The sequence below is a fragment of the Schistocerca americana genome, chromosome X, assembly GCF_021461395.2.
Source record: "Schistocerca americana isolate TAMUIC-IGC-003095 chromosome X, iqSchAmer2.1, whole genome shotgun sequence".
NCBI lineage: Eukaryota > Metazoa > Arthropoda > Insecta > Orthoptera > Acrididae > Schistocerca > Schistocerca americana.
The window spans coordinates 631,798,841-631,819,240 of record NC_060130.1 but is presented as its reverse complement, the minus strand read 5'-3'; positions in this window follow the sequence as shown (position 1 = coordinate 631,819,240).

Genomic DNA, 20,400 nt, shown 5'->3' with positions numbered 1-20,400 from the left:
TCCCTCAACAGTATGGCCGTGTCACCACTACCTTCGCCAGTTGGTAAACTATAAGCGTCGTAACCGTAAAAGTCCAGTCTTACGTCAGGTCGCATCTCTTGGAGGGAAACAATATCCATACCCGCCGCTCGTAGGGAATCCCTTAATATTTGTACCTTTACCGGAGTGCGAATATCTTTGATGTTAATGGTACCTATGCGACATTTTTGTGAATCGCAGTTAATTAGGTGAGCTGTGAATGATCATGGCATCGCTTTGACCGTGGACTAAACGTCGTCTCGTCACCGGGGCGGCCGACACGCAAGTTAAACGTCATCTTGTGTGCGGGGCCCGTTTGACGCAGCGTCTGTGGGGACCCTCGCTTGATCACCAGTCTCCTGCATCAGACCGTTCAGTTCTATGTCATTAGCCCCGTCTCCCACTGATTGTGTGACGGGTTCCGTCGGCTGATATCCGCTAGTCCCCGCAATCTTGGTGTTATCGTGCTGCATAGTAGCCTCCATTTCACCGCCATGCATTGTGTGCCCAGGTCGGCACATGGCAGCTGTGTGACGGAATTGGCTGCATCTAATCCAGCTGGCAGTGACATGTGGGGATCGTCCTCGTCCTCCGGCGGCGAACCTTCCTCGTGCACCCCGTTTTTTGTCGACAGCCTCCTTTTCTTAAGCCGTTTCGGGGACTTCTGTTTGCGTTGGCGAGACTCCGCATCTGACGTGAGTCGACGGTCGGCATTATCCACGTGAAGAGGATAATACCCCGATGCAGTTGTGGTGTGACGGGATGGAGAGGTTGCCTGATCAAATGTCACTGCTGCAGTATAGGATCGGGGGCAGAACTGACGGCCTCCTGAGATGAGGGCCGGTCTTCGTCAACGTCCACATTATTCCTCAACGCCTACACATATGTGAGAGGGGGGGACGACATCTGCTGCGCCAGTGGCTGTCCTGCAGGAGGTACCCGCGCGAGACGTCTCTAACATGTCCTTCTTGTCCGCAACCGTAGCAAGTCCTCGGATGTCCGTCATAAATGACGACTGAGCGACATCCACCGATGGACACATACGGAGATGTGTTTTCGGAGCTCAATATTACACTGACGCACTCCACTGAGTACGGGGTACGTTTCAGAAGTTTACTATTTTTCCTCCTCATGGCGAAGAACTGTGCCATACGGCCGTAAAGCGTCTATGACCATAGCGGCGGGGACTTCGAAGGGAAATTCGAAAAAGGGCGCTTTTCGAACTCTCAGACTAACATGATCAACCGCCACCGCGCTCACGTTCTTGTCAGAATGGAAAAAGCAGAATCCATTTTCAGATCTACGTAGAAGACTGTCACAACCCACTTCGTCTATGAGCTTGCGGTAAACCGTGCTGGAGACAATGAACAAATGAACGCCTAGCAGATATTGTTCAGAAGGCGTGTGCACAGCGTAATCACACCAAATTCAACTCCCAAATGACTATCGATTCTAAACTCACTTCCCTTCCTGATGACTGATCGAACGTACGTTCTTCTAAACTGCTGCCAAATTATTTATCTTCATAGAAAAGGCAAACCTACGTTTCTAGCATTTGTAGACTTAGAGAAAGCTTTTGACAATGTTAACTGGAATACTCTCTTTCAAATTCTGAAGGTGGCAGGGGTAAAATACAGGGAGCGAAAGGCTATTTACAATTTGTGCAGAAACCAGATGTCAGTTATAAGAGTCGAGGGGCATGAAAGGGAAGCAGTGGTTGGGAAAGGAGTGAGACAGGGTTGTAGCCTCTCCCCGATGTTATTCAATCTGTATATTGAGCAAGCAGTAAAGGAAGCAAAAGAAAAATTCGGAGTAGGTATTAAAATTCATGGAGAAGAAGTAATAACTTTGAGGTTCGCCGATGACATTCTAATTCTGTCAGAGACAGCAAAGGACTTGGAAGAGCGGTTGAATGGAATGGACAGTGTCTTGAAAGGAGGATGTAAGATGAACATCAACAAAAGCAAAACGAGGATAAGGGAATGTAGTCAAATTAAGTCGGGTGATGCTGAGGGAATTAGATTAGGAAATGAGACACTTAAAGTAGTAAACGAGTTTTGCTATTTAGGGAGTAAAATAACTGATGATGGTCAAAGTAGAGAAGATATAAAATGTAGACTGGCAATGGCAAGGAAAGCGTTTCTGAAGAAGAGAAATTTGTTAACATCGAGTATAGATTTAAGTGTCAGGAAGTCGTTTCTGAAAGTTTTTGTATGGAGTGTAGCCATGTATGGAAGTGAAACATGGACGATAACTAGTTTGGACAAGAAGAGAATAGAAGCTTTCGAAATGTGGTGCTACAGAAGAATGCTGAAAATAAGGTGGGTAGATCACGTAACTAATGAGGAGGTATTGAATAGGATTGGGGAGAAGAGAAGTTTGTGGCACAACTTGACTAGAAGAAGGGATCGGTTGGTAGGACATGTTTTGAGGCATCAAGGGATCACAAATTTACCATTGGAGGGCACCGTGATGGGTAAAAATCGTAGAGGGAGACCAAGAGATTAATACACTAAGCAGATTCAGAAGGATGTAGGTTGCAGTAGGTACTGGGAGATGAAGAAGCTTGCACAGGATAGAGTAGCATGGAGAGCTGCATCAAACCAGTCTCAGGACTGAAGACCACAACAACAACAGAAAACATAGTCAATCAGACTGCGTATTTGAATAAATATTACGGTTATTCGGGTAGTAATGATACCTATCTAATAACGCAGTGGAGGTTAGTTAGTTTATTTGCAATACTTACTCAAGATCGAACCATGTCACATTTTGTTCACAATATTAGCGGTTGCTAGCTAAGCTATTATCATATTCTGAAGACAAAATGAAAAATACACAAGTGAGAGAAGAATCAGCCAATACACAGTAAGTACAATATACGTTTTATGTACAGAGCTTTACTAAACAGATTGCTTAATACCTTACGTTGTGTTGTTTAGCATACACTTAACCCTAAGTTAAAATTATTTAAAAGATAATGGGAGCGTATGTTGATGTAATTGCTGCAAAGAGAGATATCTCTATGAACATGATGATGATCACTTTTAATAATTATTTCGTGATATATTAGTTTAGGCACTGTGAGATAAACCATGATAATGAATATATTTGATTAATTGTTGCAAATGAATTAATTTGTAATAATGTCCACACGTGTGTTATCTCGTCACTGACGCTGTCCATGGGCTATAACTCGTGTCAACACAAGTGTAGAACGATCTCAAATTTTTATTGTACTTATTATGTACTGATAAATTCTTGATTCGTTGTTTATTAATATTTTGAACAGAGCCCGAAAATTATTTGTGTTAACGGTGCAATATGTTCTGAAAATTATAAATAGTCGTGGTAAAAATATTCACGGACTCGTATACTAATTTATATACTTAAACTGATGAATGTTACTTGTTTTTATCAAAGTTAACGTAATTACTGTTTACCCTATTGCCTGCATGGTATGTCAATATTTTCTAGACGTCATTAGCGGCAGTTTTTCTGCAAACCTGTATTCAGAATTACCTAATAGATTCAAAATACCGTCGTGCATAATGTTCGTACTGTTAAGAAACAACGAGACGATTTTATCGTCTGCGTTATTAAGAATGGTCTAGTGTAGCTATTCACACATCAGAGTTTAAATCGTGATCGTGCAACAGCAATTTGGATAGGGTTCCTACTCATTGATAGCCCGATAGCCAAGCACCTCTCTCCGTAGTATTCAATGGAAAGGAGTCACACACAATTAACTCGAAAGAAAAACTTTAACACCTAGCTTCATAGTGAAGAATGACCGTAACCATTCTTAGAGAGTAAAAACGAGTAACTTCCGGTTGACTTTCTGCCTTGAGGACACACTATTGTTGATGACACATGCTGTGAGACATTTTAGTTAGTGTACTGGGATATCACAAACAAAGGGCGAATGAGTCTTTGATTAAAGCCAAAGTCACCAAAGTTAAAATCTTCTGGGTTGTGAGGCCGCTGCATATTTCCTTCTAAAACAATCGACGTTTCGACACCTCTGCTAGGATCTTCTTCAGGGTGTTTCGGTGTCCACTATTCCTAGAACACTCTTTGACTGTACAAAAAAATCCACCCGTATACGACTGATAAGAGAGATGTGTACTGGATTTGACGGTGCTGATATACTTTAAAATTTCAAGCGATAGTGCTCTCATGAAATGTTGAAAAAAAATAGATTTAAAGGTGGAAACAACTGAACAGTCAGACGGGAAGTGAAACATGAAAATTATTAGAATTTATTAATGGAGAGGGAAGACACGCATGGATAGCTGCTCACCTCTGCACGCCGCTTCCAGGATTCGGGGAGGGGCGCCCGTGTCGGGTCGAATCCGGCCGGCGGTTTAACGGCGAGGAGCGGAGTGCCGGCCAGCACGGATGTGATTTTTAGACGGTTTACCACACCGAACTAAGTCAATACATGGCTGGTACCCATTTCTCGTCTCGGTTACACGATTCGCAAACGTTTCAAAGATGTTCACACACTTTCACATGGAATAAACTAAATGCAGACCGATGGGGTCCGCTAATTCCGTCTAAGAGGAGAGGGGGACAGGTGGCGATAGAAAGGGCATCCAGCCATCCTCTACTACTAAATCCCTGTTTAGACACGGGATAATGCGAGAAAGAGAAGAAAGAAGTCGTAAGAAGAGGGAGGTATACTAGATTAAAATGAACTACTAGTTCAAGCATCTTAGAAAATAATAGGCAAACACAAAAAGTTGAAACTGGCACATAATTAGTGAAAGGACTCACGCAAACAGCAAAACTTGTTACAGACACAAGAAAAGAAAATAACATCCCAAATTGTTGATGGAAATCGAATATGTGATTGCCTAAGAGTAAGGCAGCCCACAATTCTGACTTCCCTATAGTGTAAGCTGCTGTTACAACCTACAGTACGCCACTATCCTGTCGCAGTAGGCATAGAAAATTTAGACATCGTAGGAAAATGCTCAATTCTTTTATTTGTATTGTATTAAGTGACCGCGAGGTGGCGTGTCCGTTGGCAGTGCAATAGTAGTTTACACAGCCGACAGTTCTTCACTAGGTCCGCATATATCAGAGTGGAGCAACGAGGAACTAACAGCCGTCCGTCTCACGTATGGTAGAGTGATGTGTAATTTATCAGCCTTGTTCATTGATGGGTTGGTCGTATTTCAAGCATATGCTGTAACCTTGTAAACTCACTGTATTCAATTAAAAGTAAATAAAATGCTAATATTGCAAACCTGACTAGTTTTCTTCATCCGTCTAGTATTAGCACAATTTCATAAGCGATTAACTGTCTGTGTGTCGAATGCAACCTGAATTAGGTCGTCTGTTAGTACATCACCATCACATTGAAAGTTACAGGCTGCCATTGTATCAGTTCACACAATACGTACAATAGTAGGGTAGGTTTTTCAAGGCAACTATCTGTTCGCCTTAGATCTGTAAGTGTTACTTCCGTATTAATCATGAGGATTAAACGATACTGCAAGACGACCGTTTATGTTTCTTTGTGCGCGCTGCTTCATGTTCAGGGTTACAAAGTTATACACAACTTCGGTATGGAAACCCCCGTATCATGCATGATGGGGTACAATCTCTATAACGCAGTATTGTATGGTAATGTGTTTTGAGAACGTTTACCTGGATGCCAGTTTCTTTCACTTTATCACAAGCGCTTAAAAATTTATCATTGAATAACTTCTTCCAAGTCGTTGACGGAAACAGGAAGTGAGACACTATCAACTACTCGGTCGAACGCTACCACTGATACTCCGGTGTTTCCATGTGGGATATGTAGATTAATGTTTCATCCTTATGTGACCTTACAAGGGCGTGTATAGCAGAAATGAGGCCGAATCTTTATGTAAAAACTCTTTCAACTTTTTAACTAAAACAAACGTTATCAACATTCTGCATCTTTATTCTTCTTGTCTACATATTTATTCATCAACATAGTAACCCTAACGACGAACACATTTCTATATACAAGAATATACAGCCTACAGTTGCAGGTAAACTTTATCGTTTACCTAGGTTTCAACGTTAGTAATAACGTCTTCTTCAGACCATAAATTATTATTTAAATGTTTGCCTAAAACAAGCCATACCCTAAGTCAACTTTATAAAACTTGATGCATAACCATAAGGTTTTGTCACTTCTATTAAACAACAACGGGTCGCACGACGAGGTCCATACAACGGGCTTAAAGTGAATTTACTACAGCTTGTTTAATAGAAGTGACAAAACCTTATGGTTATGCATCAAGTTTTATAAAGTTGACTCAGGATATGGCTTGTTTTAGGCAAACATTTAAATAATAATTTATGTTCTGAGGAAGACGTTATTACTAACGTTGAAACCTAGGTAAACGATAAAGTCAACCTGCAACTGTAGGCTGTATATTCGTATACAGGGTGTTACAAAAAGGTACGGCCAAACTTTCAGGAAACATTCGTCACATACAAAGAAAGAAAATATGTTATGTGGACATGTGTCCGGAAACACTTACTTTCCATGTTAGAGCTCGTTTTATTACTTCTCTTCAAATCACATTAATCATGGAATGGAAACACACAGCAACAGAACGTACCAGCGTGACTTCAAACACTTTGTTACAGGAAATGTTCAAAATGTCCTCCGTTAGCGAGGATACATGCATCCACCCTCCGTCGCATGAAATCCCTGATGCGCTGATGCAGCCCTGGAGAATGGCGTATGGTACCACAGCCGTCCACAATACGAGCACGAAGAGTCTCTACATTTGGTGCTGGGGTTGAGTAGACAATGCTAGTACTGTAGAGCAATGGGTCGCATGTCAACACAAGCACCGAAGTCAACATTACCTTGCTTCAATTGGGCCAGCTGACGGTGAATCGAGGAAGTACAGTACGTACTGACGAAACTAAAATGAGCTCTAATATGGAAATTAAGAGTTTCCGGACACGTGTCCACATAACATCTTTTCTTTATTTGTGTTTGGGGAATGTTTCCTGAAAGTTTGGCCGTACCTTTTTGTAACACCCTGTGTAAACAATATCAGTTGCTGTCGCTGCATAAACATGTTAAAAATTAAGAAATTCGTGCCAGCTGAGGCCCAGAAAGCAGCTAATAAGTATGTAGATGTTATGCATAAGATCTGCAAAACAGGTATGGCCCTCACTTTTATTAAACAATGTAAATTTTGCAACGCAATCCCGGAATTTGTCAAAGGTTTTTTTAAACAGTAAAATGTGCAATAAGTCGCCTAGTCTTAAACGGAAATTGATACAGCAAATATTAGTTGAAAGAACGGCGGAACTTTATACGAAAAAAGATAACCTCAACGTTGAAGCATATGACCTCCAATTATTTTTGTCTAAACATTTTGAGATAACTGCAATTTTCAGATAGATAGGTTCTGGTTACATGTCAACTTATGGTTAGATAATAGTAAAATGGAAATTGCTCAACGACATGACAAAAAGTTAAAGAAATCAGTTAGTCGAGTTAATTCCGGTGTATCCCAAAATGTGAACAAAAGGGAGGCAGCCCAGTCTGTGTTTCATCAACACGTTGTAAATAAAACAGATATCATTTTCTCAGAGGACGAAATTAAATTGTTAAGTAAAGGCTTCAAATATAATATAGAACCGAGTTTGAGCCCTCAAAATCTTCGGAAGTTGGTAGTGGATCTTAAGGTTGGCCTTGATAGCGGTAAAGTAGATAAAAGTATCCAAACGAGGCTTGCTTACGATGCTTGTAAAATAATACAAAAAGAGTGTCTAGGTAGTAATACGTTCACGAAAGATATGTGCAATGTTAAAAACATTAACGAAAAACTAAGAAATAATGAAGCCCTAATAACTAAGGCCGATAAGGGGAACGCGAGTATCGTTTCTACAAAAAAAAAGAATATATTCAGAAAACGGAAATGTTTTTTGAAGAGAATGGCATCAGCAGTACTAAGAAGCTGATCGGATAATTTAGAAAAAAGGCATTGATAAATATGAATCCCAAGCCCCGGACGTTAAGGAGTCAATTTAAGCTCCACAAAATTTCCCATCCGAACCGCCCTATTGTGGATAGCACCAATAGTGCTTATCATAAATTAGCGAGACACTTACATTATAAAATTAAAGAATATTTCGTGTTTCAAAATAATTTTTCGATTAAAAATTCAGTGGACCTAGCCAACAGACTTAAAACCGTAACATGTTCCGAAAACACCAAATTGGTGTCATTTGACATCATTAGCTTGTACACAAACATACCAGTGGGTCAGACCTTAAACATTATAGAACAAAACTTAAGGTACCACAAAAAATTATCCACCATAGAAATTGATGAGCTGATGTTACTTTTTAGAACGACTCATAAATACAATTATTTTTAATTCAATAAAAAATTATATTCACAGCCTTGTGGCCTAGCTATGGGGAGTCCACTTGCATGTATCATGTCTGAAATTTTTATAAATTCTCTGGAATTGGTTTTTTTCGAAATTACCCGGAATTAGTGAACATCATCATCTTTTATGCGAGACACGTGGATGACATTCTTCTACTGGTTAATAATTCTCCAGAAGGAATAAAGCAAATTTTTGCAACGTTTAACAGTCTACATGAAAAAATAAAATTCACAAAAGAATTGGAATCAGCTGATAGATCACTAAATTATCTTGATTTAACGTTGACTATTAAAGATGCTAAAATAGAGTTCAACATACTCCGGAAGGCAACTTATTCAGACAACATCATCCCGGCCGATTCAACCCACCCACAAGCGCATAAAATGGCGTTTTTTTATTCTAGTATCCATCGGGCGATTTCTATTCCGTTGTCACATGTCAACCTCGAAAAAGAATTACAAATTCTCGAGAGTATTGCACAGAATAATGGCTATGATCCAGAGATAGTGAGGCAGTTATATCATAAGAAAACGCGAAAAAGGACAACGACTTTAGTAATCACAAATACTCAAACCCAAGATCAGACCAAGAAATGGTTGTCGGTTCCTTATATAGGTAATGTCTTCTACAAGATAGCACGCCTGTTGAAAAATTCAGGTTTTAAAATTTCCTTCTCGACGAGTAATAGTTTAAAGCAAAATTTGGTTCATTCCCTTGAGAAAGACCGTGATAAGTCAGCGAAATCAGGCGTATATAAGATTATGTGTGATGATTGCTCATGTGATTAATAGGTTAAACAGGCAGAGCTGTAGCAGTAAGGTTTAAAGAACATCTTCCAATAAAGGGGGTAGGAACACGGGGATCAGCCTTTGCGGAACATCTGGTGCAAATGGCTCATACACATAAACCTTTACGTGACATAGAGCTACTACATCATGAAGCTAAGGGATGTAGCTACAAATTTATGCACACATAATTACAGATAGAGGCAATTTACTGAATTATCAACTGTATCTAAAAAAATAGGGCATACTTCGAAGGCTTCCAGCCTATATTAGGTTTACAATAATTCATAATGCATGTGACCATTACAGTTTCTGTAATAAAAGAACCTTTCCTACAGATGTTCATACGAAATTTGTTGGTCAGTTTATAAGGCTCTGTAGTAGAATGTAAAACGTAGTCGTGCTGGATACTGTAATTAACTTACAATAGTAAAGTATAAAATTAATTCATAGCAAAAATGTTTTCTGACGCGTGCGTAATAATGTGCCCTCGCGGTCCACAGTCTCTAGTCACACGACGAGGCCCATACAACGGGCTTAAAGTGAATTTACTACAGCTTGATTAATAGAAGTGACAAAACCTTATGGTTATGCATCAAGTTTTGTAAAGTTGACTTAGGATATGGCTTGTTTTAGGCAAACATTTAAATAATAATTTATTTTCTGAAGAAGATGTTATTACTAACGTTGAAACCTAGGTAAACGATAAAGTTAACCTGCAACTGTAGACTGTATATTCTTATATAAACAATATCAGTTGCTGTCGCTGCAAAAAATGTTAAAAATTATGAGCACATTTCTCCCAACAAAAGACCAGTTTGTTGACACCATCGCTATAGAATGTGTAACTTTGTTTAACGGAGCGACAACTTCGCCTCTGCTTGAACCGTTTCATCACTTTCAAAGTGAAGTCCTCGAACGTGTTCTTCAAGTTTGGTAAACAGATGCATATCTGATGAAGAAGAAAGTTTGTATCCACTTATAGCACGATTGAGGTTCAATCATGCATTCTTCCGACAGAGCCGGCCGTTGTGGCCGAGCGGTTCTAGGCGCTTCAGTCTGGAACCGCGCGACCGCTACGGTCGCAGGTTCGAATCCTGCCTTGGTCATGGATGTGTGTGATGTCCTTAGGTTAGTTGGGTTTAAGTATTTCTAAGTTCTAGGGGACTGATGACCTCAGATGTTAAGTCCCATAGTGCTCAGATCCATTTGAACCAATCTTCCGACAGCACCAAACTGCATTCTTACCGTTGAATCAGTGCTTTGGGAACGCGGAATCACGGAGGATGTAAGCTGCTCGTTCTTTGGATGCGTCAATCGAAGACAACAGTCCGCAACATGGACTCGACCTCTGGTGCCGTTAAAGTTTCCTCTTCCAATATCTAAGCCGACGCTACTGGTGACAGGAGACTACATGGTATACAATGATCTCTTTCTCTTCCTGTGCACAGAAACGTTAAATACGTAATAGAGATATATGCAGTTGGATCAATCACTTTTAAGTTGAGATGGAAGAGATTTATAATTTTTAATTGCCTCTTAATTTACACGAGTTAATACAATTAGTTACAACTGGCTCTTCTGGGACATTTGTAGGAAGTATATTTGTAGTTCCTTTATCAGTAATGTAAATCTGTTAATAGTCTAGCTATGCAGTGTGTACCTTCCATTACGGTTTTCTCCCTATTTTAACATTTTGTTTTAACTCGCGTAACAACGCAATATCACATTCTGTTTAATTCTGATCTTTCGTTCTACCGAGTAATGTCTCTCCATGTACTGAAGCAAACATGTTGTATCTAACCTACTTAAGCCAATTAAAACATGCTAAGAAATATTAATAATGAAATACTAAATATTAAAATTTGTATGTAGATGGTCGTGTGGGTAGAGACCTAAAAGCCAATAATAAAAAACTGTATTAGATAAGAGCGGCCTTGCAAGGACGTCCGAGAAAGACATTGTGCCATTTAATGGAGAGTCAGACGGATCTGTTCACAGACTGCCTTATAAAGTAGTGGAAGTGGGTCAGTGACCAGTTCAGATATTGTCTTCCAGCGTGAGTACTACAGCTGGCTGCACGATGGAGAGGTTGATCCGGAAATGTTCGATTTTTTAAGGAAGTATGGCGGCATTTACGGTGTGCACGAACTTGCACTCCAGTCGACTGTGGAATTCTAAAAATTTTCATCCCTTACATCAAGAGCCTCTTTATGAAGCGTAGATAGTTGTGTGGTCTACAGTTAGTGCAACGCGAATTACTGACCGATCTTTTTGCACCAATCTCTAAGTTCTAATAAGCATGTGAACAACACACTGCAACCATTCTTCAGAGAACTAACAACTAACGCAAAGACCTACGTTCTTTCATGCAGGGCACTGCAAGGGCATACACATCCTGTGTATCTATGGCAGTATTACGAGGTGTTTTTCGATGACACGATAGTTCCTATACGCAGTACTTCACGGGGCCATCTTGAATCTTGCTGTGACCAAGAACTAGAACGCAGTAAATTTGGCGCCTTTCAACCATGGTTCTCGCTGACGTCATTTACGAGGGCTGTGCAGAAAGCAAAAAACATTTGAGAATTATCTCAACCAAAACAAAAACTTCATTCACACAACTGTCTCAATAACAGTATTATACTCATCCACCTCTAAAAAAATCGCTGCATAGTTATTGCTTCTTTGAGCGATTCGTCATTTTAGAAGCGTTTTGCACTAAAAACGCTTTAGTTTTTGGAAAAAGATTAAAATCGCCAGGCACCAAGCCAAAACTGTGAAGGCATGTCCCAGCCGACGGTTTACAACCCAGAATGGTTGTTGCACTGAGAGTTAACATGATTCAAAACGGTCTCTACCACGTCTTCAGTTATGAATGGATTACAGAAGTTTCAACGAGTCTAACAGTAGGTTACCGAAGATATTATCTTCATTCTTGTATCGTTTTCCACTAGGCTTAGGCAAATGTTATCCCAATATACCCTTTTCATCACTATAATGGCAGGAGCTTGGCTTTCATCTCCTGTGCAGACCAGAAACGCATGAGCATCTTTCTGGAGTCGGCTAAGGACATTTAAAACGACTGCAATTCGTCAAGTAGTGTGATAGTCTGAAAATCGTATATGAACCCTACGAGCACATTATTTTTTGTAGCCTAGATGACATTTACTCCAATTGACCCACCAAGGTAGCCAAGAGCGCTAAGGCGCTGCTTTCTGGACCCGGGTAGGCGCGCCGGCCCTGGCTCGAATCCGATCAGCGAATTAACGACGAGGGCCAGTATGCCGTCCAGCCTGGATGTGGTTTTTAGGCGGTTTTCCACATCCCACTAGGTGAATACCGGGATGGTCCCCGCGTTCCATCTCAGTTACACAACTTGCAGACATTTGAAAACGTTCACACTATTACATGGTTTATGCTAGATGCGTACAGCTGGCGTGCACAAATTCCATCACGGGGTTCGGGGTGGTGGCAGGAAGGGCATCTGGCCACCCTCTGCAACTAACACTGCCCAATCAATAGTAACATGTCTGACCCAGCGTTGCAGTGGGTCAAAGGCCCCAAGGAAATGATGGAAATGATAACATTTGCTCCAATTAGAACATCTCTCGAAATTTCTCCAAAAGGCTGGAGTAGTGATTCCAAAGTAAAATTGGCATTATCTGTGAATTGTTCCTTATATTTCTGTTTCCAGTCGACCTTAATATGTGATGACCATCCACTAAAATCTTCATCTTGGACTTTCGTTCTTCTTTTGTTTACCATTATACACCATTTTCTCACATGAACCCATTCGCTATATCTTCACCACAAATGTGTTTGACTCAAAAATTGAACGTCACCTAGCCATAATATCGAACTGGACAGCATAATGAGACCCCAGTCATAATGATGCAGGAAAGAGAGATAACCACAATCTGAAGATCTTTGTGGGATGTAATGCGCGACTGCTCTTCACTCTCTGTATCACCTTCGTTGATTCTTGATAGGGACTACCTGATTTAAAAATAGAACACATGTCAGACGCACAAGGAGCCCCTTGAGTGTGACGTCGCAAGTTAAATCTTTAGTAAGGCTCATTTGAAAGTGTTAACATTTATGACAGGAAAAATATTAGCTGCTAATGACTTACCATGTATATGAGGATGGCGATAGAAAATGAGTGTCCGGGAGGTGCAGAGATCAATCTTCTATGGGATGTATGTATTACAACTTTACAAAATGGCTGTCGTCGATGTTTAAAACAAAAAATTAACTTGCACCTGAAAACCGAATGAAAAATGGCGTGCCACACTGACAGGAAAGGTTTACACCATCAAGAAGCTACAACCGTGAAGGACGTTCAGCTAGGAATCCACTCTTAAAGAATTCATGTATAATCATATTGTGTAAAGGGATGATGATAACTGATAGAATGTGATGCATGCAACAGAATGCGAAACACCCGGTCGTGGATCTTATCGTGGAACTGGCTATTCTCTCAGGCATTGTTGCAGATAGTGCGATAACATGTTTAATAGGCACGGAAAAAACAAACACCGCCGGCCGCTGTGGCCGAGCGGTTCTAGGCGCTTCAGTCCGGAACCGCGCTGCTGCTACGGTCTCAGGTTCGAATCCTGCCTCGGGCATGGATGTGTGTCACGTCCTTAGGTTAGTTAGGTTTAAGTAGCTCTAAGTCTAGGGGACTGATGACCTCAGATGTTAAGTCCCATAGTGCTTAGAGCCATTTGAACCATTTTTGAAACAAACACCCAGAGGATCAATTTGTCCAGTGGCTCTAGGTGGTATGAACTGCAATGACACAGACTTTTCAGGAGAGATAGTTTGCTCTAAAGGAGTGTGATTATTATATGCAGATCAGGAATCAAGCAACAAGAAGTTATTTTGACCAGCTATTGGCCAAACACAGTGCTCATACCATAGTTGTAGTTCTCTTAGACCCATTTCCCCACTGTTTCTTGTCGTGACGTACGAGAGCTATTTTGAAAGCAAGGGCCGATTGACCGGGAAAAACGTTTTATTTGCAACAGTTTGCTACACCTTTCAGCAACTTCTCTACATAGTCGCAGCTCCGGCTGAGATGCTTGTCGTAGCATTGCACTAATTTTCTAATACCCTCATCATAGAAGGCAGCATCCTATCCTTTATGCCACTTCTCTACGCTGATCTGCAGTTTGTTGCCTGTGCCAAAATGTTGTCTTCATAGCCAGCGGTTCATCTAAGCAAAGACGAAAATCAGAAGGAGCCAAGCCCGAGCTGTGCGGTGGCTGGTCGAACACTTCCCATCGAAAATGCTACACGAGCCTCCTCATTGCCCATGCAGTGTGCGGTTGAGAACTATGATGACGAAGGAAATGCACAACAGTTACGTTGTGTGGGCTACATGAAATCAGGCGAAATCTCAAGGTAGGCACTCACACTTGGCGGGAGACACTATTTTCTAGGCATCTTTCCGTGCTCATTGTGCGCTCAGAACTGAACGTGACGCAATTGGTGGCTATACTAGAGGCACTGTCCACATCTATACAATGTTTCATCGGATTTTCACTGCGGTTCCCATTTCGAGATCGATCTGACCTGACTTACCGAATATCCCTCGTAAATATTCTATACTGCCCTTGCGAGATCACGCACTCCTAGCGGGAGTAATGCATAAAAGGAGACAGACTGTTGGACAAAAGAATGGACAGCTCCCTGCATTTTGCGTTTCCGATAGCGCCTACGATAAGAATCTGGTGTCATATTATGCTTCACAACCTTAAACTGTTTATTTTTTTACTTCATACTAAAACAAAAGTTATGATATGAGAAGAGGAAATGACTGATATGCTTCCTAGGAACTTTAGATTTTTTTGTTTATTTTCTCATTTCATACTAAAACAAGGGCGTTAATATGAGAAGAGGAAATGAAATATACGCTTCCAAGACATAATATTTCCTTGTGTGCTACTACTGCATACATGAAAGCCCTGCAGTTAATTTTTGTGTGTTGGGTAAATTTTGATTCACCTCACATTCCTTTGTGAGAAGGTTCCTATTTTCTTGGGATTCAAATAGAGTGGACATTTCATCACTGGTTAATATTCTGATGACTAATGACGTGATACCCGTTGCAATTGCTCCATGGCACCTGTGAGTAGAGTCTCACGTTGGTTACTATGAGGACACGCAGGCCATGATATCCGCTCGCTGCAGTCAGAGCCTAGGTGATTTCTTTCTGTTTATGCCGAAGCGTCTGCTGCAGTGTCCACGCTCAGCCAACATAAACAAATCGCGACGGCATTGTGCACTGCTAATCGCTGCACTTGTCGCGAGCCTCGACAACAAGAGCGCACTGTCTCTGCTAACGATACTATGGAGTTAATACATCTTACTTAACGTAATATGCATGTCGTGGGTTGGGTAAAAATTCAGTTTGTATCTTCCCACTGCATTAAAATACTTTACAGTCATATCTGATGCAATATTAATTGTTGGTTGTCTCTCTACCGTTAATACTCGTAGTATTAATTCAGATTGTGCGTGATCACGAAAACACACACACACACACACACACACACACACACACACACACACACACAGTCATTGATTCCAGTGAGAGTGACAACTACTATGTGTTGAACAACACATGCACCAGTCAATTCCTCAGTTGGCGTCGAGTGGATGAGATTTTTCAATTACCTTGCATTGCAAGAATTGTAAGGAAGAGACTGATAGTAAATGGACTTGTATCTAAAGAGCTGTGACAAAGCAAAGCTTGACCGACTACCAGATTGCCAGCCACGGTGGCCGAGCGGTTCTAGGCGTTTCAGTCCGGAACCGCGAGACTGCTACGGTCGCAGGTTCGAATCTTGCCTCGGGCATGAATGTGTGTGATGTCCTTAGGTTAGTTAGGTTGAAGTAGTTCTAAGTTCTAGGGGACTGATGACCTCAGATGTTAAGTCCCATAGCGCTAGGAGACACTTGAACCAACTATCAGATAATTGTCTACATGGGTTTTGTGGACGAGTATACTTTTAGTAACCAACCCACCCACGATCATTACGTAAGATTTCTCGAAGGCGTAGGGGCATTGATTTCATTAAGTCGTCGACAGTGTAGCGTGATGGTTTACTTCCCACCATACGTTTTCTATATTCGTCCAAAGGTCGCTTGCATTTGTAGGTCCACATGGCAATGACCTTGTTACCTCTGCCCACATATTCTCTATCTGGTTGATGTTCGGTGACCGTGGAACAAACTGCAACAGTTTTATCCTCTCTTGGCCCTGAAACCAATCTCGCACTGCTCTACTATGATGGATGGGGCTCTGCTCCTGTAAATAAACTATTCTCTCGTTCGTTAATATATTTATATTTAAATAACGTATTTGTTAAGCACATTGTATTATTATTTTCCACAGTGTTTAAGAATTCAGGCCCTGTCATAAATAAGTGATCTAGACTCAACCGTCCGATTAAGAATGTGGTTTACCCAGTCTATCAAATGATGACAGTCGTATTCGGATATCCACATTAAGCCTGACTGGCTGAATCCGATTAGAACGATCTGGTATCGAAATGAAATTACAGAAATCGGATAATTTGAACGTCTGTATTGCAACAATACTGCGCACATAAATTCCTATGATGTAGTAACAGGTAGCAACTGCCTAAGAAAAAGTGAGAAATATGTCTACTAGCAGCAATGTAACGTAATTATAACCCATATTTATGTGATGGAAATACTGAATCGAACAATGCACATCTATTTCAGTGGTGGGAAGATGCACCATATCGGATTTGCTGATGACATAATGACAATAATAATAATAATAATAAAAATCCCGTGGGGCCGATAGGGGAAACCCTCCCTCATATGGGTGGTACCGAGGAACCAAATACTAACACAATCCTGAACGCCTACTCAATCCGTTGAACCCAAAATCCGGGCACGTCTGAGTGAAAATCACCGCTACTCTGGTCACCGTCTGTTAGCTCAATGAGCTCGGCTGAAAATATTTGCTTCCAAAGGCTTCAACACCCTCTGGTCCTCTCCGGTCCCGGTGTCACCCAATCCAAACCAACGAAACACAAGCAAACATGAACTGTGCAAGCAAAGTCAATTTTACCCCAGGTGCTACACAACCCGCCTGTCGACAGGCGGCAGTTGGATTTTCGGATTCTGGGGAGTGCAGATTAGCACGGCAGACAATATCGAAGATCTCTGTAAATTTCCCTACACGCAGAAAATATGCATTTGAAAACCAAACATAGATACATTGGTCCAAGCACGAAAACTAAATAATCTCACAAAAGAAATCGACCAACAAAAAATTCTCATCCCTGCTCTTCAAGAACCACGACTAACTGACAGTGAAACCTTGCATTACGGAAACCATTGCATCTTCAAGAGCAAAATACAACATAAGGTAGCGAAAGGTGTACCAATCTTCGGCATTGTTTTTCTCGAACACAGATCTATCATCAAAACTATCAAAGAAATCACACCCATCAACAATCGACTTATGACTAAGCTCATTCAGAGCCCCAGTTAAAAATAAACACTCATCATTGCACAAGGCCCCACCAACATCGAAAATAAGAAAAACACCAAAAATGTCGAAAAGTTCTGGAACACACTCGAAAATACTATGAGCAAAATTCACCAAGATGACGTGAAATTCTAATGGGAGACTTCAATTCTCTATCTGGGACAGAAAAAAACCTGTTGAAAATCATTGGTACAAATTCAACATACCGAAACGCTTAGACCAACGGCACACGTCTGACTGACATTTGCTAACAATTCAACCACGAAAAGGATGTCTTCCCACTTTAGGAAAAAACCAGTTGCCTACCAGGTACAAGCTGCTTTCGTTCGCCTTTCGAGACTCGCTGAAAGCCAGATTTTTAATTGTTTTGTAGTAGAGCTACAAGCAGGCAGATACAAACTCAATAAGAGAATCGTAAGACAGCGCTCGAGCAAATTCGTCTTGCTACTTTCAGTAACCCTTAGTGTCAGAGCGAAAACCTTACGGTACTGCCAATTTCATAATGCCACTTTTGTTTTCTGCCGAAGTATTTTTTGTTGCTGTGAATACAAAATTTTACCTGCGAATTGCCACATTTTCGTAATACTTGTGAATGATACAGGAAGTGAAGTAAATACAAATTATTTCGAAGTCAGAAGTCGGTAATATCCTACTAATTCGTGTTAAAGTAGGATCAATCGTCTTACAAACACTTAATGCATCGCTACAGTCTAGAATCGCGCGACCACTATGGTTACAGGTTCGAATCCTGCCTCGGGCATGGATGTGTGTGATATCTTTAGGTTAGTTAGGTTTAACTAGTTCTAAGTTCTAGGGGACTGATGACCTCAGAAGTTAAGTCCCATAGTGCTCAGAGCCCTTTCAACCATTTTTGAACTTAATGCTTCATTAATATAGACTGCCGTCGTGATGTTTCTGTAGTAAGCTGAATTTAATTTGAATTAGTACAGCGAATATTTTATTTGCATTTCCCATTTGTTTACTAAACGCAACAGTAATCATTAAAGAGAAATTAATCAGCAGCTGAATTTTCTTTCGCGATATCTAAAACAATCTGACAATGCTAAAGTTGTTTACAAATTCTGCACTCTCAGAAACCTACTTGTTCTAGCGATGTCATTAAACCAGAGTAGTTTTAAGAGTATTTTCGTTTAGAAATGAATTACCTTGGCGGTTGATCGATCAAGAGCGGCAAAGGTAAAATTTTACGAATATATGACGAGAGGGACAAGTGCTTGAGAGAGGACTTACCTATCAATACAAGTGCCTGAGAGACGACTTTCCTATCAATATCCTGGATAGTTTTGTTTCTCAAATCAACAGAGTGAGTTATCATGCAGTAGCACAGGTGATGCAGTTTTGTTGCTCGACTTTCTTACACTGCGACCGAAAGTTTTCTCAGTTGTTAGCAACATACTCCAGCAGTGTTGGACACACCCCTTGGGGCAGAATTCGTAGCCCAAAACACACTTTTGGAGCTATCAAATGTAAACTATTATGTTCACACTACTCTTTGCTCGAGTCCACGTCTTTTGGTGGAGCTCAGCCTTTCATTTCTTCTTAGGAAGTTAACGATAAAGGCATCATAACACGTCACCAGTAACAGTATTGCATAGGAATGCTCAATGAGCGACCTGATGACGTTCAATATAGTCACTCCGTTGATTTTTGTTGTTTCGAATTGGAACATGCAGTACTCCTACACCAGACTTCTGAACTTTGCCTCTTGAATGCAAATGTCGCATGATGGTAAAATGGTAATCTGTCACATATATCAGTAGTCGAGACTTCCTTAATGTGGAAAATCATTCATGCCAGAACGATTTTTGTTGAAACAAGAATATCTTTTTCTGGCGTATTTTTCCCTAAAGCACTCGCTCCAAACACAGTTCAAATATTTCTAGCTTTCTCCTCTACATTCACCCCTCTGTTATACCAAAGTAAATGTTGTGTTGCAGATGTTACACCTTCTTCCACTTGCGACTCAATTTTACAATGCTTCACTGTAGTTCACGATTTTCAAGTATGCAAAATCCAATGCTTAACTGCAAGATAATAACTAGAACTTCAAATTCGAAAATGACAGTTGATACATACACTGGCAGCGTGGCGCCGCGTTCACGTGGGCGACGCCGGATTTCAGGCGGCGGGTGGCGTCTGTCCGGTGGCCGGTAGCCGCTGCAGCGCGAGGAAACGCCCGAGCGTAAGCTGTTATGATCGCGACGCAGCCACGAGCTGTCCTGCGGAATTGTTTCTGGAATACTTGTTGTTGCGGGTGGGTAGAATGTTAAGCGAATGCTCTTCGATGTTCAATCAGACTCATAACTTTAGACCGAAATGTGGTAAAATGAAAAATACACTTGGACGCGAACATGCGACTATAAGTTTAGAATGCACGACGATTACCACAAGACCACGGGCTCACTGAACCCAGATCATCTCGGAAGTAGAAAACACTTCCCGCTAACACTTCCGCATTTTACAGTGTTGCCAGATTGTGCAGATGGCCGGACTTTGAGTTGTCAGGGGCGGTCAGTTTTATTGGCCGCCTTAAGTGAACGACTCGGACTTAGTCTCTGTGGCGGCCGGCCGGCGGTCAGTTTTTATGTCTAACAAGGGGAGGCCGCCAATTGTGAAATTCAGATTCGATTCATAC